Source organism: Ambystoma mexicanum, chromosome 7q (genome assembly GCF_040938575.1).
Source record: "Ambystoma mexicanum isolate Mex_15411 chromosome 7q, UKY_AmexF1_1, whole genome shotgun sequence".
Taxonomy (NCBI): domain Eukaryota; kingdom Metazoa; phylum Chordata; class Amphibia; order Caudata; family Ambystomatidae; genus Ambystoma; species Ambystoma mexicanum.
This window is the reverse complement of record NC_090941.1, coordinates 296,904,078-296,929,033: the sequence shown is the minus strand read 5'-3', so window position 1 is coordinate 296,929,033 and position 24,956 is coordinate 296,904,078.

The following is a 24,956-nucleotide window of genomic DNA, read 5'->3' as shown; positions in this document are numbered from 1 at the left end:
TCGAGGTTTTTGTTGGAAGTCCATAGGAAGAGAATATTGCAGTAATCAAGCCGCGAGCCAGTTATGCCCCTGGCTATGTTAGTGCATGTTTCTTTTGACAGATAAGGTCTGATTGCGTTAAGGAGTTTTGCATGGTAAGCAGCAGAGGAGGCGATGGCGTTTACTTGTCTGGTCATGGATAGGTTGGAGTCTAAGTAGACGCCTAGTCTTTTTACTGTGTCTAGTACTGGGATCCTGATTGAGTCAATAGTGAAGTGACTAAACTGTGCGTCAAGTTTCTTGATGGTGTCAGGGGAGCCTACGAGTAGGAGCTCAGTTTTGTCGGAGTTAAGGCAGAGGCCGTTGATAGCCATCCACATTTGAATTGTGTTGTAAATGTTGTTGAGGGTAGCAGAGTCCGTGTCATAGTCGCCTGTGAGAGTGAGAAGGATCTGTGTATCGTCGGCGTAGTTGGTGTAAGAGATGCCCATGGCGTCAAGGATGAGGAAGAGGGGGCGGGTGAAGATGTTATAGAGGGTGGGGGAGAGGCAGGAGCCCTGGGGCACCCCACATAGCATGATGGAGGGTGATGTCGTGGCTAGGTCAGAGAAGACCTGCATGGTCCTGCCTTGGAGGAAGGAGGTGATCCATGTGGTGGCTTCTTGAGAGAAGTTGGCTGTGGAGGAGAGGTGGTGGCAGAGGATGACGTGGTCCCCAAGATCAAAGGCTGTCGACAGATCCAGGAGAAGGAGCAGGACAGGTTTGCCTTGGTACCTTGCGTGTTCCATTTGGTTTTTGAGGTCGAGTAGAGCAGTCTCTGTCCCGTGCCTGGGGCGAAAGCAGGATTGTCTCAGTCCAAGGAGGTTCTGTTCTTCAAGGAAGTGCTGGACCTGCAGGAAGGCTGCTTTGTCTAGAATCTTGAGTAGGAAAGGGACAGTGGTGATGGGGTGGTAGTTATTAGGGGAGGTGGGGTCAAGTGTGGGTTTCTTTATGAGGGGTCGGACCCATGCTTCCTTGAGGCATGCGGGGACTCTCCCTGTGGTGAAGGAGGCGTTGACGAAGGCTGTTAGGAGAGGCGCCAGGGTGTCTGCGTAGTTTTTGATGATGGAGGCAGGACAGGGGTCGCTTTTGCAATTGGAGGGTTTTATGTTTTTCATGATGTTGATCATGTGTTTTTCTTGGATGGTTTTAAACGAGAAGGTGGGTGGGGCCTCTGTGGGTGAGGGGGGCGGTGGTGGCGGGGAGGGAGTAATGTGGGTGGAAAGTGTTAGTTTGGTGTTCACGATTTTAGCTTGGAGGGAGCTGATCTTATTGCGCATGGCTGTTTGGATGTTGTCACACCATTCTTTATCCTTGGCGAAGTTTTGGGGGGTGGGTGTGGGGGTCTCAAGTTCCCTGAATATGGCGAACATTTCCTTGGTGTTCGATTTGGCCTCCGTGATTCTATCTTCAAAAGATTTAGCTTTGGCTTTAATGATGTCTTTCTTGTAATTATTTGCAAGGGATTTGAAGTTGAGTTTGTCTTTATCATCCCGGGATGTTTGCCAAAGAGCTAATGCTGCTCGTTTGTCGATGCGTAGTTTTAGAAGGTCTTGGGTGAACCACGCATTAGCGTGTCTAGTGGGTTTGGTTTTGCGAGGTTTAAGTGGGGCGATGGTATTGATTGCTGCCGTGATGGCATACCCCGCTCGCGCCAGCCCAATCGCGTTTAAAACTCCTCGCACACCCCTCGGAATACGCATACACCACTCGCGCCAGCCCAATCATTTTAAAACTCCTTGCGCACCCCTCGGAACACACGTACCCCGCTTGTGGCAGCCAAAACGCGTGATAATCTACTTGTGCACCCCCTTCAATATGCGTAACCCGCCTGCACCAGGCAAATCGTGTGCAAAAAGTCCCCTCTGTGGTGTGGGCTGCCTGTGGGGCATGGTCTGGGGTGATGGGCTGCCTGCGGGGCATGGCCAAGGTAGTAGGGGGGTCCCCTGTGGTGTGGGCTGCCTGTGGGGCATGGCCAGGGGTGATGGGCTGCCTGCAGGACATGGCCAGGGGTGATGGGCTGCCTGCGGGCATGGCCTGGGGTAATGGGCTGCCTGTGGGGCATGGCCAGTGTAGTAGGGGCGTCCCCTGTGGTGTGGGCTGCCTGCAAGGGGTGCATGTGGCTCCACACCACACGGGTGCGCAAATATGGCAGTACGCGAGTGCGCTTTTCACATGATTGGGCTGGCACGAGTGGAATACGCGTTCCGTGCACACCCCCAGAATACGCGTACCCCGCTCGGCCAGCCCAATCGCGTGAAAAAGGACACACATGCTCGGATCACCCGCGAACAAATTTCCCAAGCAGCCCACACCACAATGGTGCCCCCCATCACCCATGAGCATGCCAGCAGGAACCCCACCGAACAACAAAGCCCCCATCACCCGTGAGCATGCCAATAGGCATGTCTCCAATCATGTTCACCCCCAGTGACGGCAACCTGCCAGCAGGCCCCGACTCATGTCCCCCCCACCCCACCCCAGTGATGGCAACCTGCCAGCAGGCCCCAACTCATGTCCCCCCACCCCACCCCCAGTGACGGCAACCTGCCAGCAGGCCCCGACTCATGTCCTCCCACCCCACCCCAACCCCAGTGACGGCAACATGCCAGCAGGCCCCGACTCATGTGTCTCCCACCCCACCCCGAGTGACGGCAACCTGCTAGCAGACCCCGACTCATGTCCCCACAACAAACACGTTGTCACAATACAAGTCCATGTTACAAATGCAAAACCCAAATCACACCCCATGCTGCACCACCCCAGTCCAAACACACCACCATCCATTGTACCCATTCCCCAGTAAATGCCCCATGCCATGACATTCAGAAAAGCTCAAGTATACACCCAAAGACATGTCCAACAGAGACACACAGCAGTGACACATGACTGAGCCAATGCTGACTGACACATGCACCAAACAAATGAGAGTAGACCACACCAATGATTAACATTTGTGAAATGTATTAAAATAAATATGAAATGACAAAATGAAATAAAAAGATGAAACTGAAAGTCATGAAAGTTCAAATCATAAATAATGCACAATCCGTGAGGAATAAAAATTCAAAAAAATGCAAACTGCTAAGTGGTCCATCTCCAAAGTCCAATAATCGAAATCCAAAACGAAAACCATAAAAAAACCATTCCTTCATGGGATAAAAATAAATAAATCATGTACAGGAACTATGTACACCGAAAGTCTTAAGGGTCCATTATCCCAAAACAAAATGAAACCTACTTAAAACCCTATAAAAAACAAAACTATATACAAAAAGTGGAGCAAAGTCCATGGACACCAAATCATAACAAAAACCAAAATGAAACCTAACCCTATATAACTATATACAAAGGCGGCAGGCTAGTCCGACGGCTCACTTCTTGATGTTCCGGTACAGGGCATCATCAAACTCCACGTCGATGTCCCAGAGGCGGGTCTGTTCCCTGGCCTCGAGGGCTCGCAGGGATGTTGCCATGGACTCCTCCAAGTCCCTGCGAGTTGCCATGAGGCTCTCAGCCTGCCTCAATGCCCGGTGCACGGAGTTCTCCGCCCTGACCACCGTGAGCCATGCCCTTTCAGCCTGCTGCTGCTCTGCATCAATTTGCTGGCCCAACTGCTGCCACACGGAAGACACTTCCAGTCCTGGGTCCTCCTGCCCGTCGGCCGATGCCTGCCCCCAGGATGTTGTTGGCCCCGAGTGATGACATCTCCCACGCCGAGCCTGCTGCTGCCTCAATGCCAAATTCCTCTGGCACCACGATGGCCTCCGGGATGATGGTATCCCCCGGCGCCATCGTGCACGTGCCCTGCTCGATGATGCCTGCACATCCTCCAATTGCTGGGGTCCAGTTGGTGGAGTGACCACCCCTGCTGGACCTCCGACTCCTGACTGTGGCAAGGATGTGTTCTCCACCAGCCTGGCCATGGGCTCAGGGGCAGCTCCACAGGGGGCCCAGGTGATACATGGGCGGGAAGACGGCATGGAGGACGACTGGCACATGGGGGGTGCAGTTGAGGAGGGGGTCGCAAGAGCGTCCAGCACACGGAGGAACCCTGCGCCAGTGACCTGCCCTAACAAGTCGAGGCGGCCACACAGGTATTCGAAATGACGTGCATTGTCCTGCCTAGAACCATGCACGTCATCCCGAATACCATGCGTGCGCAACGCCATACCGACTAGGACAGGCTGCACATGGTCACGGATTGCCCCGTCCACAGGGAGAGGACGGCCAGTTGTTGTAGACGCATCCCCTACCTGCGAACGGGCCTGGACAAAGGCATCCCTGCTGGTGCAGGATGATGCAGTCACAGGATCAGGGACAGGATTACAGACAGGCACCTCCGCGGCAACCTGTGCTGCCTCCTGCCCCTGGACTGCACCACTCGCACCAGTGGAACCACCCGCTCCAGGCCCCATGCGTAGAGCTGATACGACCACCTCCTCAACCACATACTCCACCAACCTGGATGACTCAGTGCTGTCTTCCTCAGTACGCCCCTGTGGGGGCACAGCTGCCCCTTCTGCTGCAGAGGAGTCGAACTCCAACCTTGACCTCTTGGACCTCCCCTCGGCAGCTGCGACCATGAAGGCGGCACCAGACTCCTCACTCCCAGAAGATATCATAACCAGGGAGGGGAGCTGGGCTCTGCCTCTCCGGCTGACGGTGGCATCCCTGCCGCTGGGCTCCACAGCACTGTCTCTGCCCTCCTCATCAGTCGACGCTTCAGACAGGGAGAGACAGAACACAGGCATCAGGGCACCGTCCAATGGTCTGCTACACACATAACAGTTGCACATGAGTGTCAGTGTCCAACATCACAGATGCCATCACACTCCTCAACACACATGTCATTTGAACCCACTCACATGCACAAATAAACTGGGATCGTGCAACAGGCATCAGCATCCATACACACGTAACTGCATGAACATCCAAAGGTTGGCATGATGTCACAAGCAACATGGGGAGTGCCGATCACATGCACACACGCCACCAGACAGACATGCATCTGTACATCTCCACCACCTGTCACAGTGCAATCATTGGCAACTATGTCACATCTGCCAATCAGGTACCCAGATGTCTGGGTCACATGCATCCATGGCGTCTCATAGTCACACACATGCCAAACAGACACACGCACATGTACACCATGCACGTACATGAAGGTGGGACCTGCATCCATGTGTCAGAGCCAACCATGCCATAGTACATACACAGAAATGCAAACATGTGTGCATTGCCACATGCAGTTGGGCATCATGCATTGGAACACATACACCATTGATGTGCATCACACATGACTGGACTCACATGCAGCAAGGGCATGTCCCTGCACACACACATCCATACATGGGCCATGTCAGACATATGTCCAAGCTGCACACTCCTGCCACACCTCAACATGCACTGTGTGGAATGGGATAGCCCAGACACTCACCTCTCGACTCCAGGCGGGTCTGCCTCTCTAGGACCTGGTGGAGAAGCACTGGGTTGATGCGTTCCACGATCCTCATCTGGTCGATGGTAAATTGGACCTGGCACCCCCCTGCATCCGCTGCACGCAAGAGGCGCCGGGCATTCATGAGGGTCCTGGACCTGAAGTCTTCCCAGTGCTTCTGGATGTGCTTCAAGTCACGGGTTACCACCCCCTCCGCGTTGATGGCAACCACGATAATCAACCAGGTCCTCTTCCGTCTATCCTTGTCGGCGCACAGTTGTCTGAAGAGGGCATCATAATGCCCCAGAACTTGCTCCACCAGGATGCCAGATTCTGTGACTGAGAAGCTGACAGCCCTCTGCCTCTCTGGCTGGGGGTTACCAGTGGTGTCAGATGGAGTTTGCCCCAACATGGCAACCCCTGGGGCAGGTGTGGGTGGGCAACTGGGTCCTGGGTATGGGCTGTGGAGCGATGGAACATCAGTCGGTAGTCTTCTGTTCTAGCAGGGGTGGCTGCAGCAACTGGACCCCTACAGATGGCTGATGTGCTGGCACCAAATAGCAGGGCACGTGAGCAGCAGGCAGGCAGGCAGCAGCCGATTGCTCGTGGGAGGCTGCTCAGGGCTCTGGGGGGCAGGAAAATGGCCTTCTGGCAGGAGCGTGGTCTTCCATGTGATGTCGCCTGGCCAGCTTGATGCAGAGTGAATCCGCACGTGAACAACAGCATGTTTGCGTGAAAATAGAGGTAAGGCCCTTAGCGCGTAAGCGCATAAATGATGTGACGCGCGCAGGCGTTTCCCTCTGCACGTGTCAATGGTCTGTGTGGGTCTGCAGCACGCTGTACGTGCTTTCCGTGGAGACCGAAGCGTGTGTTGTACTTTGAGTTTTTTTTACACGCACATGGGCTACAGGGGTTACGTATATGTTTTTCTTGTATTTGATGGGTGCCTGAGGGTTTCGTGACCCGTCATTTATCCCCAGGGTCCACAGCAGCCTTGCAGAAGCACAGGGGTGCGTCTACCATCACGTCCCCTGCCCCCTTCACCCCAATTTCCCAGGACAATTGTTCAGTGCACCTCACATTGGCATTAGTACAACTGTTTGGCCAATCCTTACCGCATCAGACCCGAGACTAAGAGTTCATAATAATGTATAATATCTATCCAGCAGGTAACCGTTCTACAAGCAAATGCGGCACCTGTCTGTGAAGGAAGACACTTTCATCTTCCAAGGCGCAGTGAGCCATTCTGTTCTGTTTTGATTGGTTGCCCTAGTAATTTTCGATTACTAAGGCAACAATGAGCTATCACAATGCCATAATTTGTTTAGAATGTTTGTTTTTACACCGCTACATAGCTGACGTTGTGCTGCATTCTATTTTCAAGACTCCGCCTTTATGTAGCTACATGGCTGACAGTGAATAATGCTATCCACACCATTTTTTCTTAGTTTTGGACACCTTGTTAGTAATGCCCTTGAGGCTTACTTAAAATAAGCACTGATCTTCCCAAAAATAACTCTGTAGCAACCCTATTGCCTAGTTGAGAGTTTTAGTAAGAAACTTTTTCTTCAACCTCCCAGGTCCTCTGTTGGAACGCCCCACTAACAGCGCCCAACATTAAAATACAAATTTCAGGCGAAGTTGCCCCTCCTTACAAGATTGTGTACAAGCAGGAAGGACCATAAGTGATGGTAGGTTACCCATGTTCCCTCTATGACCCTCATGTGTACTACCACCACACATAAGACACCAGTTTCACCCAGATGATCCCTGTGTGTCTGCCTGCTCTACCCCAAACCCCTCCGCCTCCATCTACAGGTGGGGTACTTCAACTGTCAAAAGCAGCCTACTTTCAATCCACATCGGAGCAGCCTCTAAAGAATTATCTGCTTCTCACCCTTCTGGCCCTGAAGAAAGTGATACACTTTGTTTTTCACCACTGAAACCGGTAGGCCCTACTGCGGCCAAAGAAAAAGGAATTGACAAGCACATTGGAAAAGTGCCCGAGGATTTACCTTTTGATGAGAACTCCCTAAGGGGATTTTTTGTAATCTTCTGTGATACTCCATATGTTACTAAATGCAGGGAACAAATAGAACTCTGGACTCTGTTTTGGTACTAAAGGAGTTTTTTACCGAGGCAGCTCTGTCATTTGCCGGTGGTGCCCCTGACTAGGTACAGGAAGTACCGCCAGCACTTTTTTACCACTTATACTGTATGGCATAGGACAAAATAAAATTGATCCTTTTCCACTTGTCATTACAGTATACACATGTTGCAATAATCACAATAGACACGTGTTTTTAAATCTATTTTTCCTGCACCCAAAAAAAACCTTAGTGCAAGGGTAACCTCGCCCCCTTAGCATACCGTCCCAGTGTGCATGATACTTCAACACACCATTTGGTACAGCTAGCCACGAGGACCCTAAGAAACTGAACTATGGGCAACAAATATTTAAAATACATCTTTTGTTTATATTACTTGCTGTTTGATTGCATTTCCTGAGACCTGACATGTGTGAAAAAATGAGTACATCTGTTCCATGGTTGGGAGGCCACCAAAGGTTAAGGGGGGTTCAGCTGGACATCCTGCCAGTGTTGGGAGAGGTCGGGCACGTGGCCGGGGTGGCCAGGGAGTACGTGGAGTCCAGGGTGGCCAGGGTGGTCAGGGTGGCTGCAGAGGGGGAATAGGCAGGGGTGCACCACAGGGGCAGGATGTCCAGCCATGTGCTGGTGCAGCCATGCCACCACCCCTGCGGCTCCAGGTGATGCTGCTGTTGCATCCAACCTTGGCGTCCTTGCGACCCGATAGTCAGTAACATGTGCTAACACGGGCCCACCAGTAGTGGTAGCTGCAGACGCAGCTGTGGCGACCATCACACAGCCCGGAAGGTCTACCCTTGGCAGAATGGACGGTGCCAGTGATGTACCGGCACCGTCCATGGCGTACCGCCATACTCATGATGACCGCCTTTGTATGTGTGGGAGATTTTTGCCAAGTGAGTTTATCAGGTTCCATGTCAGGTGTAAATGGCTCATGCCTGTTTACATTTCTCACGTTGCACTTAATGACGATAGTGTCATGTGTGGTGCATTTGGTTGGCTGTTTAGCTGTTGCATGCCATGGCATGGCATGGAAGACAGGGGTCATGGGGGTTGGAAGGGTTTGGGTGACATACCAGTGATTTACATGGTCTATTTTGCAGGGGGGTGGTGGGATATGCACCTTGGATGTGTTGCTTTTGGTCACATGGGATTGGTTATGTTTAAGTAGCTAGGGATGCACACAATGTCGCATTTCTGTGGAAACATTCTCAGGGTGGTAAGGTTGTGACAGTTGACTGTCCCTTTGTCATCATCGATTGTCACCTGGTATGTGCCAGGCCTGTGTGCACTCCACAGGGGTGCGAGTTTAGGTGAAATATGTGGCCACAAGCTGGGACCGGGCTGCCTCGCCACATGCTCTTTCCCCTGTGCGTGTGGTTGGGGATGTGGGGGCACCAACATATTCACTGGTACGCCCTGCCGTATTATTACGCCCTCATTTTCACGCTTTGTTCCCCATTCCGTATGTTCTGCCCCTTTTTTGGTGTGTGCGCTACACGTTGTGCGCTTTCGCTGTGCGCATCGTGCACAGCGTTCGGGATGTCGCAGTGATGTGTAGGGTAGGCGCGGATTAGGCGCAGCTCCCAGGTAAAACACACGCACAGACTTCCATGAATCGCTTGCGTGCGATTCGCACGCGAGCGCTGGATTTTTCTTGCTTGCACCACCGATTTCGGCGCACAATTATTCCATGGATCGGCCCCTCAACCTCAACCCTTGGTCTTCTTCTCTTGGTCTTGCACTGTCTTTAGGTACTTATGCAACCTTGCCCCGCTCAACAATGTTTTGTTGCAGAGGCCTTGTCTCCTTTTGCTTGCACTCAGACATTTCAAATGTTGAGGAGAAAGGAATAACTAGAGGAGCTTGTGCACTCTCTGCTACAGTTCTCTTTTGGGCTTGGTAGAGTTGTGCCTGTGCTATGACTGCATTCATAGACCAAGAACTTTATCAGCTTGTCAGCTGCACGTGCAGAGCTTACGCTGCGCCATCACTTCCCCTGCTCTGGGAGCACTCAATGAACTCAGAGCCTGGGTTGAGTTGCAGAATTGGAAGGGAGCTGTGATGCAATGAACCTATCAAAAGCCAATACCACCTTGATGAACAGATTGTTGACACCAAGGGCCTGATTCACAACGCTTTTTTCAATAGGTGTGTATCAGCTATGAAAAACGCTTTGTGAATAAGGTCCTGGGTTTCTTCTAATCTTGCATGCAACCGATTTGGTAGAGTTGAAGCTTTGCCTAGTCTGACCTAAACCAGGCACATTGCAAGAAAAGCTGATGTACAAAAGGAGGGGAAAAAGCAGAACATGAAAAAGGTGCAGGAAAGACAACTGCAATTGAAATTTGTATGTATGGCCTAGCAGCCATTTATTATAATGAACACAATATGAGAGACTGAGAGTAAACATATGTGAGCAAATCGTGTCAGAATAGTGTAACCTTATGAAGTCAATGGGCCTGCGTCCTTAATCCATGTATGGTTAAGGAACACCTCAATGGTTTTCGAAATTCTTATAACATACCTTTGGGTTCTTTATCCCATATGTAACCTTTAAATGGACTCCAAGTATGTGCTCCATCTGCCCGTTTGAGTGGGGCGTCTGGCATCTCGCAGAGCTTCGTGGTGGGCAGCAGTGATGGCAGCTTGTGTACATTTTGAAGAGTGACTTGGCGCCTGGGACAAAGCACCTGGAGCGTTTCCAGTTTGGTCCAGAGGACACTGTTCACTCTTGCATTCTAACCCCAATGTGTACAGTGGCAGGGTCTGTGGTGTGAAAGGGAGCAATTGTTTGGCAACAAAAAGTACTATCTTTTTTGCTGAAGCAGAGAAGACACAAGGCGGTTGACATTTTGGCTCAGTGCCAGAGTTAAAGACTGCTTTGCCTCTTAAATTAAATATCATGACATACATGTCATTAAGATTTCCTTTGTAGGCTACTGTCTACTGACAAATAGCAATAAATCACCAGCCTCTCATCCTCGAGTCCACACACAGCCCTATCGTTGAATAGCTATCTCCTTCAGAGGCAAGGAGTCAACACAAGGCGTGTCCTGTCACCCCTGACATTCCCTGGGCACCGGCAACAGACCCCATGCATTAGACGTTTAATTACACTGGGCTGTCTGCGCAGTAATTTGTGTCGTGTTTGACTTGTTGCACAGCGGGATAACAAGGGCTCTGGCAGTCCAAGGGTCAGAGGTCGGTCATTAGCCCCTTGCAGAGCAGACGTCAGACTCAAAATGTACTGGGATAATGGCCATTAAGAAAGCCTAAATGGCAGCTGTTTCTTACTTTTTTCAGATAATACTGCACTCTTTCGTGTCTGTTGCTTCCTTCACGATTACCGAATGCATGGATCATGCGTCTTTCTTTGGCAAATAATACATCACAGCAATTAGGGGTAGACTGCAGTCCCCATTGCTGGCTTGTGTTGTCTGCACTTACATTGCAGTGAAAAGAGGAGAATAATGTAGTTATTACAATATCATCTGCAATGCATGGCTTTACTTTGCCTTTACTTTGAACATAGTAAGTCTGTGAGGAGCCTCCAATGCAGTATTGTGTGAGCATTCTGTGGAATGTCAAGGGGCAGCCTTCTTTTCGTTTTTTATTTTTATTCGTCTGGGCATTTATTGCTTGTTGAACAATTCCAACTGCACCGATTTGTATAACAGACATACCGATGTATTTCCAGGAGCAATATGGAGGCAAGGAGGGGGAACAAGTGGTTTAATGCCAAGCACTTGGAAATGTTCTTATCCCAATTACTTATTCTTAATATTTATTTATTTATGTTTCCATTGGTATAGCGCGCACAAGCCCAGAGGCATCAGGCTGCTGGAGAGAAACAGTTACATGAAGCCTGTATGCAAGGATGGGAGCACACATGGGCCTCATTACTAGTTGAGCGGTAAGTAGCAAAATTGACGGTAACTAAGTTACTGCCAATTTTAACACTATGCCAAATTATGAGTTTTGGTTTTGAGTGGAGGATTTACCTCCAACAAAACCCTGGAGGTACATCTTCCCACTCAACGCTAAAAAATTGTCAAAATTGGCAGAATTCCTGCAGCTGTAATTCCGAAAAAAATCCCCATTGGGTCCAACGGGCCCAAAATAAATGGGGAATTACACTGCCACCACCACTTGTAATCAGGCGGAAATTCCACCTTACCAAGTGGCGGTAACAGTAATTCGTTTTTGGTGGATTTATCGTGGAATTACCACCTAACTCGTAATGAGGGCCTATGGCTACATTCAACACGTAGAACCCATACATCAAGTAGGTAATTCAATAGGCGGTCCGAGTTGTACAATTTAGTCAAACAGCCAAGTTTTAAGGGCTCTGTGTAAGATCCAGTCGGACTCCTCCGCTCTTAGTGCATGTGGGAGAGAATTCCATTGCTTAGCGGCAATGACTGGGAAGTTAGACCTGCCTGCTTTTACCCGGTTGAATTTGTGTTGAACCAGTGTATGGGTGTAAGTGGTTCTGGTGGGTCTGGTCGAGTGACTCTTGGTGATTCTTTGAATGAGGTAAGGCGAGGCAGATTTGGAGATACACCTATGGGTGATTGTGAGAGTCTTGCAGGAGATTCTTTCTTGGACGGGTAGCCAATGTGCTGCTCTATGGGCAGCTGAGATATGTTCTCGATTGGGGATCTTCAGAGTGGCGCTTAGGGCGGTATTTTGGATAGTCTGGAGTTTCTTTAAGTTTTGGGCCGAAGTACCAGCGATTAGTACATTACAATAATCCAACCTGGCACCCACCACTGCACGGGAGATCTTCAGGCAAGTGTCACTAGAGCGGAAAGGTCTGGGAGCGTTTAGAAGTTTTGTTGAGTGGGCTGCCACAGATGACATAGCATTCACTTGCCGGATTGGGGAGAGTGTGGCGTCAAGGTAAACACCAAGTGTTTTAACAGCTGGAGAGACCAGGATCAGAGAACAATCTATATTAAAGGCTGCATACTTAGGGTCCAATTTGTTTAGAACAGCTGAGGAACCAATGATGAAAAGTTCTGTTTTCTCATCATTGAGGCAGAGGCCATGGGTTGCCATCCAGGCTTGGATAGTGGCGTAGGTGGCGCTCAGATTAGCAGCACATCATTGCTGTAGGAGCCAGTGAGGGGGAAGAGAATTTGCCTGTCGTCAGCATAATTTGTGTAGGCTATGCTGGGGGAATCCAGGAGGCCTTGCAAATATGTTATAGAGGGTTGGCGAGGCACAGGACCTTTGGGGTACACCACAGTTGATAGTGGAGGCTGCTGCACAGGCATTCTCAGACAATACTTTCATTAATCTACCTTCAAGGATGGAGGTGATCCAAGAAGCTTCTTCCTGGGAGAAGGAGGCTGAGGAGTTAAGGTGGTGGCATAGTATACTATGGTCGACTAAGTCAAAAGTTGCAGAGAAGTCTAGAAAGAGCAGTAGGGCCGGTTTCCCTTCGTCCCTGATCTCATCCATTTGCTTTTTCAGGTTGAGGAGTGCTGACTCTGCACCATGCCATGGGCGGAAGCCAGATTGGCATTTTCCTAAGATTTGGTTCGATTCTAGATGGTGTTGAATTTGAACATAGGCTGCTCTATCAAGTATTTTTAGTAGGAAGCAGACTGTAGTGCTGGGCCAGAAGTTATTGGGTGAGTCTGGGTCAAGTGTGTGTTTTTTTAGGAGGGGAAGAATCCAGGCTTCCTTGAGGCTAGAAGGTACCACGCCCATAGAGAAGGATGAGTTGATGACTGCTGTGATAATTGGTGCCAGTGCATCAGCATGGTAGGGTGCTGGGCAGATATCCCCTTTGCATCTCGACAGCTTTAGACTTTTTAAAATGTGTTTTTATTCAATGGAGATTTTGTGGAAGGTGAACAGCGGGACTCTAGAGGGGTTGGAGATGGACACGTATGTGGCCTGACTGCAGTGGGTAAGGCGAGCTTGTATGGTGAGTATTTCTTTTTTAGCATTTCAATTTTTAGCAGCATAGCATTCTGTATGCTATCACACCAAGCAAGGCCTTTGGGCATGGTGGAGGCTTGGGGGACTCGGGCTTCCAGTTCCCTAAGGATGGCAAATAGTTCTTTGGTGTCGGAATTAGCATGAGCTATTCCTGAATTGTATGTGGCAGCTTTGGCATGGATGATAGCTTTTTTATGTTCTGTAGAGAGGTTTGGGAACTTCAGTTTAGATGTCTTTGAAGGGTTACTTTTCCAGCGGGTTTCTGCAAGTCTTTTTTCGGCTCTGAGAACCGATAGGTCCTGGGTGTGCCAAGAGTTTAGATGAACAACTGGTTTGGCTTTTTTAGGTAATAACTGGGCAGTTGTGTTGATAGCATTGGCCAATGTTTTGGTGTAGAGATCCACTAAATTCTTAGTGTCAGATGTGTCCAGGAGCTCTGGTTTAAGGACATGTAAGAATGCGGAGAGCCTGTCTTTGGTTAGTTTTCGGGAGCTGGAGGCCAGAGAGGGTGGTAGCATCTTAGTGGGTTTTTGGGTTTGGTGGGCCAAGGGGGATTGAGTAGGAGATGACGTGGTGGTCAGACTGCGGGCAAGGAGTATTGGCTTTGACAGAGATGTGGCAGTTGAGATCAGCAAGCCAGTATAAGGATCACCCTTTATTGTGGGTAGAGTTGTGGATACACTGGCAAAAGCCTATGGTGGCCAGAGAGCTGGCTAATGAGGTGGCAGATAGGTCAATAAGGTCATTAACGCCTAGATTGAGATCACCCAGGAGGAACACTTGTGAGGACGGCTTGATGTTATCTCCATCTGTGTGAAGTAGGTCTTCTTTGAATGTTAGCGTTGGACCAGGTGGGTGGTAGACCAGATGGGCAGTGATCATGTTGGTAGGGGAGGTGATCAGTTTTAGTGATACGATGGCAGTGTTGTAATTCAGAGAGGTGTTAATTTATCTGATAAATAGGTGATCTTTGGCTATGAGGTGCACTCCCCCTCCTCTGGAATTCACTCTATCGTTCCTGTAGATGGTGTAATCAGGTGGGATTGCGAAGGATAGGGCCGGACAAGATACTGTGTGTAGCCAGGTCTCCATTATAGCGAGGGCACTGAGGTTGTTCACTGTCAGGAGGTTGTGGATGTCTAGGGCATGCGAAGGCAATGAGCTAGCATTTACCAGTGCTAGATTGAGGGGGGGATTACGTGGCTTGTGGGCACAAACTTTGATAGTGGCAAGATTAGTGAGGTCAGGGGTATCAATGGCTAGAGTGGAGGAAGCAAGGGCAAGGTTCGGGTCATATATTTTAGTCACATTCAAGGTCTGGAGGGTAGTTTGGGCATGGGCAGACCCCAGAGAGACTATTTGCACAGTATTAGCCAGATGTAGGTCATTCACAGGAACTGTTTCAAAGGAACTATTGGCACAGTTGGGTTCAGCTAGAATGCCACTGGACATAGTATTGGAGACATGATGTGAGCCTGATACCATGGTCTTTGAGTTCAAGGGTGTAAGGGTAATAATGATTGTTTTATTGGCATGGTATGTGGATGGTGGACAGGTACCAGTGGTAACACTGTGAAAAGAATATACAGGAGGACAAAATTACTGCAGATAGACATTGCTATTAGTATGATGGCCTTTCTTAGCATAGTCAGGGGTACACACAAATCATATGCAAGTAAGGGATGCAGGAGGAGACATTTTCTGTGGATAGACATTACTATTGGCGTGAAGGCATTTAGCATCATAGGCAGATGTACTCACAACCATTTGGCTGGCACAGAATGCAGGCTGAAATATTCAGAGGCAAGCATTAGTTCTATTAGCCGGTGTTGAGGTAGAGTTAAAAGTCTTCAATACAGCTGTTGCAGTAGGTGCAAGATTATCTGTAGTATTGCTCCGGGTGTTTGGAACGCTGTCCATTGTTGAAAATGGATGTTGAACAGATTTGTCCACTGCAAGGCGAGGAGGCATATAATTATGCTGACAGAAACATGGACTTAGAAATCGTGATGAAGGTTGTGTGCAGTAGGGAGTTTTAGTTCCGGAACTGCTGCACTTGTTGCAGCTGCTAGTCGGCATAGGTCTGAGAAGGTGCCGGGTACCAGGAATAAGGCGGCCTGTTAGGCACAGATTTCCTAAAAGGACATTACATGGTTTAGACATCTTATTGCTTGTAGTTGCTAATGCAGAGGTGTGATCCCCTAAAGGGTGGCTCATGTGAGGGTTTTTAAGTGCTGCAGGCATAAATGATTGCGTAATGGCGCTGTGAGCCGGCAATGTTTTGGGCATGAATAAAACAAGGACAAGTTTATCTCCGAGGACTGGCATGTACCATTGCGAGGAAGCGGACGTCCGGAACCTTCTCCGAACCTAACAGGTCCAGACAGGGGAGTCCCAAGACCTTGAGTGAGGCCATTTTGTGGAGGCCGGCAAAGCTGTCAGATTTCTGCTTCTGCTGAATTTGATGAGAACATCTTTATATTACAAATTACAGCTTCTTGTCTGCTTCTCTCTATCTTTAAGTAGTGGTGACAGGAACTTGGGGCCTGTCACCCTTCATTGGGGCAATATTCTATCCCAGACTGACTCCCGTCATGCAACTTCCTAACAGAAAACAAACTTTCTCAACATTGGACCGAAACTCCACAGGGGGCAAACAAATATTGTTCTCATGTCACACTTCAATCTTTTTAGTATGTGTATGGTGGCTGATGGGGGTAGAGAAAGCAAGGAATTGTTGAATATGGGGAGGTATTTATTTCCTTTGCTGTTTACTGTATTTAGAAAATCCGGCCTGATGTTCTAGATAGTTTAGCAGATGCTTATAGGTCCCTTACATTAGCCTGTTTTTAGGGCTACTTTTATTTCTTTTCTTCTAAGTTTCTTGTATATGTGTGGTAACATATGGGGTTGCCTAGTCCTTTAGTATTGTTCTTTTAGATAAAAAAAGGAACAACTTGACAGGTAAATTGCAAAGTAGAGATCTGGTGTGCTAAATGTTAATGCACTTGCGTAACGTAGCAAAAAAGTTTCAAATGTGCTATTATTTGAATGAAAAGCTGCAAATCTGCCTCAGAGAAACAATCAACCTTTCACTATTGTGGCTACTTAAGGATTTTATTCATCAAAACCTGAAGCTGTTATGCGCTTTTTCATTGAATTGTACTAAGTCACTCTCTATTACCATTATTATTAACCCAAATGATAGGAAAGACTGAAGTTACTTTTATCATTAGTAGAAGGTTTATAACAGGATCCTGGAAATAATTTGGATGAATTGGATATATCTCAGGGTACATCTGAACAGGTCTAAGCCAGAAATCCACATGCATTCCTCCAAGGCAAGATGATAGTGTAATTGAGATCTTCTTTAAAATTGTTACGGAACAGATATTCACACTATATGAAAAATGGAAAAAACAGAAACCGTATATAAACTATAATTCGACACTACAAGAATGTACGAATAAAGGAAACAAATCTAGTCATTAAACTATCAGATAAGGGAGGAAACGTAGTACTTCTAAATCATATAGATTACATTCAGATGGGTGAACACAATGTAAATATCCCTGGATATTATACAAAAGTAGACTATACATATTTGCAGGGTAATTCATAGAAATTCGCACAAAAGTGGCGCACGCGGCTGGCACACAGCGTGCCCGTGCGAATGTCTGCGCCAGCCGCGTGCGCTAAAATCGATTTCCGCGCACAGCGTATTCATGGATTTTCGCATCCAAAACCAGCCGTGGTGCAGCGTGGCGCAGCGACCCTGCAGCAGCGCCAGTTACGCCCCCAAGAACGACCTCGTGCAAGGAAAAGCCTTCAAAATCACCAAATAATCGCAAAGGGCTGTGCCAACCCTGGACCAGTTCACAGGGCTGGCAAACAGCAAACGCCAAGCGGGGAACGTGTATTTCAGTGGTTCGCGGGAAGTTCCACACGCGATTGTCCTGTGTTCGTGTGCATCAGGGGTGCGTGGGAAGTAACACACGCAAAAGCAGCAGGGTACGTGTATTCCAGGGGTGCGTGGGAAGTATCACACGCAAAAGCAGCAGGGTACGTGTATTTCAGGGGTGCGCGGGAAGTATCACACGCGAAAGCAGCAGGGTACGTGTATCTCAGGGGTGCGCAGGAAGTATCACACGCGATTCCATCAGGGTACGTGTATTCCAGGGGTGCGCGGGAAGTATCACACGCAAAAACAGGAGGGTACTTGTATTCCAGGGGTGCACGGGAAGTATCACACGCAAAAGCAGCAGGGTATGTGTATCTCAGGTGTGCGCGGGAAGTATCACACGTGATTCCATCAGGGTACGTGTATTCCAGGGGTGCGCGGGAAGTATCACACGCAAAAACAGCAGGGTACGTGTATTTCAGGGGTGCGCGGGAAGTATCACACACGATCCAATCAGGGTACGTGTATTCCAGGGGTGCGTGGGAAGTATCACACGTGATTCCATCAGGGTACGTGTATTCCAGCGGTGCGCGGGAAGTATCACACGCAAAAACTGCAGGGTACGTGTATTTCAGGGGTGCGCGGGAAGTATCACACACGATCCAATCAGGGCATGTGTATTACAGGGGTGCGCGGGGAGCACCACACGTGAATTGCACGTGTGGGTCCTCCCAGGTGTTCCCTCTACACCCTCCACAGCCCCTGCAGGTGGCCCACACCACAGGGGCCTACCCTGCACATGTCCTGCAGGCACCCCATCCACCATGGCCATGCCCCCCAGCAAACCCACATGTCACCTTGCACTACTGCCCACCAACGCATGTCCCCCTGCACCCCCAGCCACAAGGGGCAGCCTCCACCAGGCCCCCACCCATGTCTTGCATCACCCCCACATCCCAGCATTGCAGGGGCAGCCTCCACCAGGCCCCCACTCATGTCCAACTCATGTCTCCCTGCACCTCCACCCCCCAGCCACCAGGGACAGCCTCCAACAGGCCCCCACTCATGTCCCCTATCACCCCCACCCCCCAGCCACCAAGGGCAGCCTCCACCAGGCCCCCACTCATGTGTCCCATCACCCCCACCACCCCAACCACCAGGGGCAGCCTCCACCAGGCCCCCACTCATGTCCCCTATCACCCCCCAGCAGTGCAGGGGCAGCCTCCACCAGGCCCCCACTCATGTCTCCCATCACCCCCACCCCCCAGCCACCAGGGGCAGCCTCCGCCTCCACCAGGCCCCCACTCATGTCTCCCATCACACCCACCCCCCAGCAGTGCAGGGGCAGCCTTCACCAGGCCCCCACCCATGTCTACCACCACCGCCACCCCCCAGCAGTGCAGGGGCAGCCTCCACCAGGCCCACACTCATGTCTCCCATCACCCCCACCCTCCAGCCACCAGGGGCAGTCTCCACCAGGCCCCCACTCATGTCCCCTATCACCCCCACCCCCCAGCAGTGCAGGGGCAGCCTCCACCATGCCCCCACTCATGTCTCCCATCACTCCCACCCCCCAGCCACCAGGGGCAGCCTCCACCAGGCCCCCACTCATGTCCCCTAGCACCCCCACCCCCCTGCCACCAGGGGCAGCCTCCACCAGGCCCCCACTCATGTCTACCACCACCACCACCCCCCAGCAGTGCAGGGGCAGCCTCCACCAGGCCCCCACCCATGTCTACCACCACCGCCACCCCCCAGCAGTGCAGGGGCAGCCTCCACCAGGCCCCCACTCATGTCTCCCATCACCCCCACCCCCCAGCAGTGCAGGGGCAGCCTCCACCAGGCCCCCACTCATGTCTCCCATCACCCCCAACCCCCAGCCACCAGGGGCAGCCTCCACCAGGCCCCCACTCATGTCCCCAATTACCCCCACCCCCCAGCAGTGCAGGGGCAGCCTCCACCAGGCCCCCACCCATGTCTACCACCACCGCCACCCCCAGCAGTGCAGGGGCAGCCTCCACCAGGCCCCCACTCATGTCTCCCATCACCCCCACCCCCCAGCAGTGCAGGGGCAGCCTCCAACAGGCCCCCACTCATGTCTCCCATCACCCCCACCCCCCAGCAGTGCAGGGGCAGCCTCCACCAGGCCCCCACCCATGTCTACCACCACCGCCACCCCCCAGCAGTGCAGGGGCAGCCTCCACCAGGCCCCCACTCATGTCTCCCATCACCTCCACCCCCTAGCCACCAGGGGCAGCCTCCACCAGGCCCCCACTCATGTCCCCTATCACCCCCACCCCCCAGCCACCAGGGGCAGCCTCCACCAGGCCCCCACCCATGTCTACCACCACCGCCACCCCCCAGCAGTGCAGGGGCAGCCTCCACCAGGCCCCCACTCATGTCTCCCATCACCCCCACCCCCCAGCAGTGCAGGGGCAGCCTCCACCAGGCCCCCACCCATGTCTACCACCAACGCCACCCCCCAGCAGTGCAGGGGCAGCCTCCACCAGGCCCCCACTCATGTCCAACTCATACCTCCCTGCACCTCCACCCCCCAGCCACCAGGGGCAGCCTCCACCAGGCCCCCACTCATGTACCCCATCACCCCCACCCCCAGCCACCAGGGGCAGCCTCCACCAGGCCCCCACTCATGTCCCCTATCACCCCCATCCCCCAGCCACCAGGGGCAGCCTCCACCAGGCCCCCACCCATGTCTACCACCACCGCCACCCCCCAGCAGTGCAGGGGCAGCCTCCACCAGGCCCCCACTCATGTCCCCTATTACACCCACCCCCCAGCAGTGCAGGGGCAGCCTCCACCAGGCCCCCACTCATGTCCAACTCATGTCTCCCTGCACCCCCACCCCCCAGCCACCAGGGGCAGCCTCCACCAGGCGCCCACTCATGACCAACTCATGTCTCCCTGCACCTCCACCCCCCAGCCACCAGGGGCAGCCTCCACCAGGCCCCCACTCATGTCCAACTCATGTCTCCCTGCGAGTGCGTCCAAAGCGGAGCATACGCGGTTACCGTGTCGCCCAACCGTGGTGACGAACTTGCCCTGATCCACCGTTTGGGAATCATCACTGTATCTTCATCACTGAAAGCCGCAGAGCTGCCAAATTGCTGCACTTGAACCTGCAACCAAAGTGGACTAGACTGCCGAAGTTTGGTCCGATGTGCACCGGCGGTCGGTGAGTAATTACCACCCTAGCCGGTGGCTCCTAGCACCTCCATCCATTTCTACACAAAAGTGGCCCTGAGGGCCCTTCTCATTTCCACTGCTAGTGCGAACAAACAAACCATTTCCAAACTCTGGAACCTGTTCTGCTCTGTTGGGGAGACCCTACACTAACAGTGGGAACTTATTCTTCATTGCCTCACCCACCTTCCTGAGCTGCTACAGACCCTTGAAAAGACCCCATTTTGTCCATTTGCATTACCATGTGCACTAGCATTCCAAGTACATTTGAGCACTAGGCTCTACTCTTCTAAGAGATTGGACTGCCTCTCAGTTACGATTGTGTTGGATGCAGAAGGGACTAAAGACTATTTGCACTGCCTGTTTCCTTCCCCTTTTAGGTATGGACCCATTTCGTGCATTAACCCTTTAGACCCCTTTAGACTCCTTTTGTCTTGTATATATGTATTTAGATAGGATTGTACTGATATAAAAGTATCACTGTGATTGTTATTGTGTGGTGAACTTTCAAAGGCCTTGTAATAAATGTTTTTGTATTTTTAATATATCTACACCTGTCTGGGAGTGATTTGTAAGTGTCCTTTGCTCTGTGTGCTCATTGAGGACTTTCAGTCACGCTCACCCCTCCTGAGACCTAGGGGGTAATTCATAGAATTAGTCTCACAATTGGCATCTGCGCCAGCCGCGTGCGCCAAAACCCATTTAGGCGCACAGCTTATTTATGGATTAATACATCCATAAGCAGTCGTGGTGCAGAGTGGCGCAGCAACCCTGCAGCAGGGCCAGTTACGCCCCCAACCCCGCCCCATGCGCCAAAAAAATCGCACAAATCCAGTACATGGCGCAAAGGCCAGTGGACCAGCATACAGGCCCCCAACCACGAAAACGCATGTAAAACTCCCTGCGCACGCCTCAGAATACATGTACCCCGCTCCTGCCAGGCCCATCATGTGTAAAACTCCCTGCGCACTCCTCGGAATACACGTACCCCGCTCGCGCCAGTAGAAAACGTGTGTAAAACTCCCCGCGCATGCCCCAGAATACACGTATCCCGCTCGTGCCAGGCCCAACCAGTAAAACTCCCCGCGCACCCCTCGGAATACACGTACCCCACTCGTGCCAGAGAAAATGCACGTAAAACTCCCCACGCACCCCTCAAAATACAGGTACCCCGCTCGCGCCAGGTAAATTGGGGCAAAAAAGTCCCCCCTGTGGTGTGGGCTGCCTGTGGGGCATACCCAGGGTGGATGGGCTGCCTGCGGGGCATGGGGAGGGTGAATGGGCTGCCTGTGGGGCATGAGGAGGGTGGATTGGCTGCCTGAGCGTATTCCGGGGGTGTGCGTGGAGTTTAACACGCGATAGGCCAGGCGCGAGCGGTGTACATGTATTTCGGGGGTATGCCGGGAGTTTCACACGCGATAGGCGTTTGGTGAGCGGGGTATGTGTATTTCGGGGCTGCGCTGGGAGTTTCATACGCGATAGGCCTTGGGTGACCGTGGTACGTGTATTTTGGGGGCACCCTGGGAGTTTCACACACGATAGGCCTTAGTTTCACACGTGATAGGACTTGGGCGACCGGGGTACGTGTATTTTGGGGTTGTGCGGGTAGTTTCACATGCAATAGGCCTTGGGCGAGCGGGGTATGTGTATTTCGGGGGTACGCGGGGAGTTTCACACGCAAAAGACCTTGGGCGAGCAGAGTACGTGTATTTCGGGGGTGCGCGGGAAGTTTCACACGCGATAGGCTTTGGGCGAACATGGTACGTGTATTTCGGGGGTACGTGGGGAGTTTCACACGCGATAGGCCTTGGGCGAGTGGGGTACGTGTATTTCGGGGGTATGTGGGGAGTTTCACATGCGATTGCCTTGGGCGAGCGGGGTACGTGTATTTTGGGGGTGCGCGGGGAGTTTCACGCGTGATAGGCCTTGGGCGAGCGGGGTACTTGTATTTCGTGGGTAAGCAGGGAGTTTTACATGCGATTTGGCATTGTGGCCCCTCCCAGGTGTGCCCAATCCCCCCTCCCCATGCCCTGCAGGCAGCCCACACCACTGGGGACTACCCTACACCCCTGACCATGCCCTGTAGGCAGCCCACATGGCACCATGCACCTATGAGCCCCGACTCATGTCCCCCAACCACCCACCCACCATTGATGGGCACCTGCCAGCAGACCCCGACTCATGTCCCCCCACCCACCCACCATTAACAGGCACCTGCCAGCAGGCCCCGACTCATATCCCATCACCAACCCACCATTGACGGGCACTTGCCAGCAGGCCCCGACTCATGTCCCCCCACCGACACGTCTTCACACTCCAGACCCATGGCCCTTATGGCCACCCAAATCCCACTCCACGCCACCCCAGTCCAAACACCCAACCAAACATTCCATCCACTCCACATTGAATTCCCAATGTCATGATAGAAAATAAATAACCAGCATGCCCATGAATACATGTCCCTCAGACACACACAATGGCGACACATGACTGTGAAAAACCACATTGTGACATGCATAAAAGAAATGAGAGAAGACCACACAAGTATAGAAAAAAAGTGTATTGAAGAACAAACCAAATGAATAAAACAAATGCACACAACGACAACAAAACTATTCCAAGTCCGGAAGTCCAAAAAAGAAAAAAAAAAGAATGCTGTAACCAATAAAATCCAAAGTAAAATGGCTCCAATGGGTCCGTCCATCAAACAAAAATCTGAGTTTTTTAAAAAAAAGCAAAGTATTCTACCATGGGTCCAAGAAAATGAAATCCAGGTCCAAAACTATTTACAAATGAACATCCAAGGGTCCATGAGCCCAATAAGCCAAAGGAAACCTAACCTAAATCCTACCTAATTAATAACTATATACAAAAAGGCGGGGCATAGTCCATGCGCCCCAAAGGAAAAATTAATAGAAAGGAAACTTACACCTACAGAACTATTTACAAAGGCGGCGGGCAAGTCCAACGGCTCACTTGTTGATGTCCCGGGCCAGGGCATCATCGAACTCCTCTTCAACGTCCAGGAGGCGGGCCTCTTCCCTGGCCCCGAGGTCTCGCAGGGATAAAGCCATGTCCACCTCCAACTCCCTCTGAATTTCCTCGAGGCACTCAGCCCACCTCAACGCCCTGCGCATGGAGTTCTCTGCCCTGACCATAGTGAGCTGTGCCTCTTCCGCCCGCCGCTGCTCTGCATCTATTTGCCGGCCCAACCGCTGCCACACGGAACACACTCCCAATCCAGGGTCCTCCTGCTCTCTGGCCGATGCCTGCCCCTGTGATGTTGATGGCCCGAGCAATCATCGCTCCCACCTTGAGCCTGCTGCTGCTGTGCATGTGCCTTGCCTGGCGATGCCTGCATGTCCTCCTTCTGCTGGGGTCCAGTTGTCGGGGTGGCGACCCCTGCTGGCCCGCCGACTCCCGACTGTGGCAGGGAAATGTCCTCCACCAGCCTGGCCGCTGGGTCAGGGGCAGCTCCACAGGGTGGCCAGGTGATAAATGGCCAGGAAGATGGCACGGAAGATGACTGGCGCATAGGGGGTTCAGTTGAGGAGGGGGTCGGTAGAAAGTCCAGCACACGGAGGAACCCAGCACTGGGGAGCCGTCCTAGTAGGTCGATGTGGTCAATGAGGCATCCGAAAAAACCTGCATTGTCCACACGGGAACCCTGCACGTCTTCCCGAATGCCACGTTGACGCAACGCCACCCTAGCCAGGACAGGCTCAACACGGTCCCGAATTGCCACGTCTGCATGGAGAGGAAGGCCAGTTGTTGTTCACGCATCCCCTCCCTGAAAACGGGTCTGGACGAAGGCATCCCTGCTGGTGCCGGATGATGCAGTCACAGGATCATGGACAGGATTACACAGGCACCTCTGCGGCCACCTGTGCTGCTTCCTGTCCCTGCCCCTGGACTGCACCACTAGCACCAGTGGAATCCCCCCCTCCAGGCCCTGTGCATGGGCCTTCCATGGCCTCCTCCTCAACCAAACCCCCCAACAACCTCGATGACTCCGTGCCATCGTCCTCCATAGGCCCCTGTGGGGTCTCAGATGCCCCTTCTGCTGCCGAGGAGTCCACCTCCGACCTCCGCCTCTTGGACTTACGCTCGGCAGCTGCGGCTGCGGGCGCGGCACCAGACTCCTCACTACCCGAAGTGATGACAACCGGGGACAGGAGCTGGGCCTTGCGTCTCAGCTGGCGGTGGGATCCCTGCCGCTGTGCTCCACAGCACTGTCTCCGCCCTTTTCATCAGTTGACGCTGCAGGCAGGGAGAGACAGAACACAGGCATCAGGGCACTGTACAATGGTCTGGTACACACATGACAGTTGCA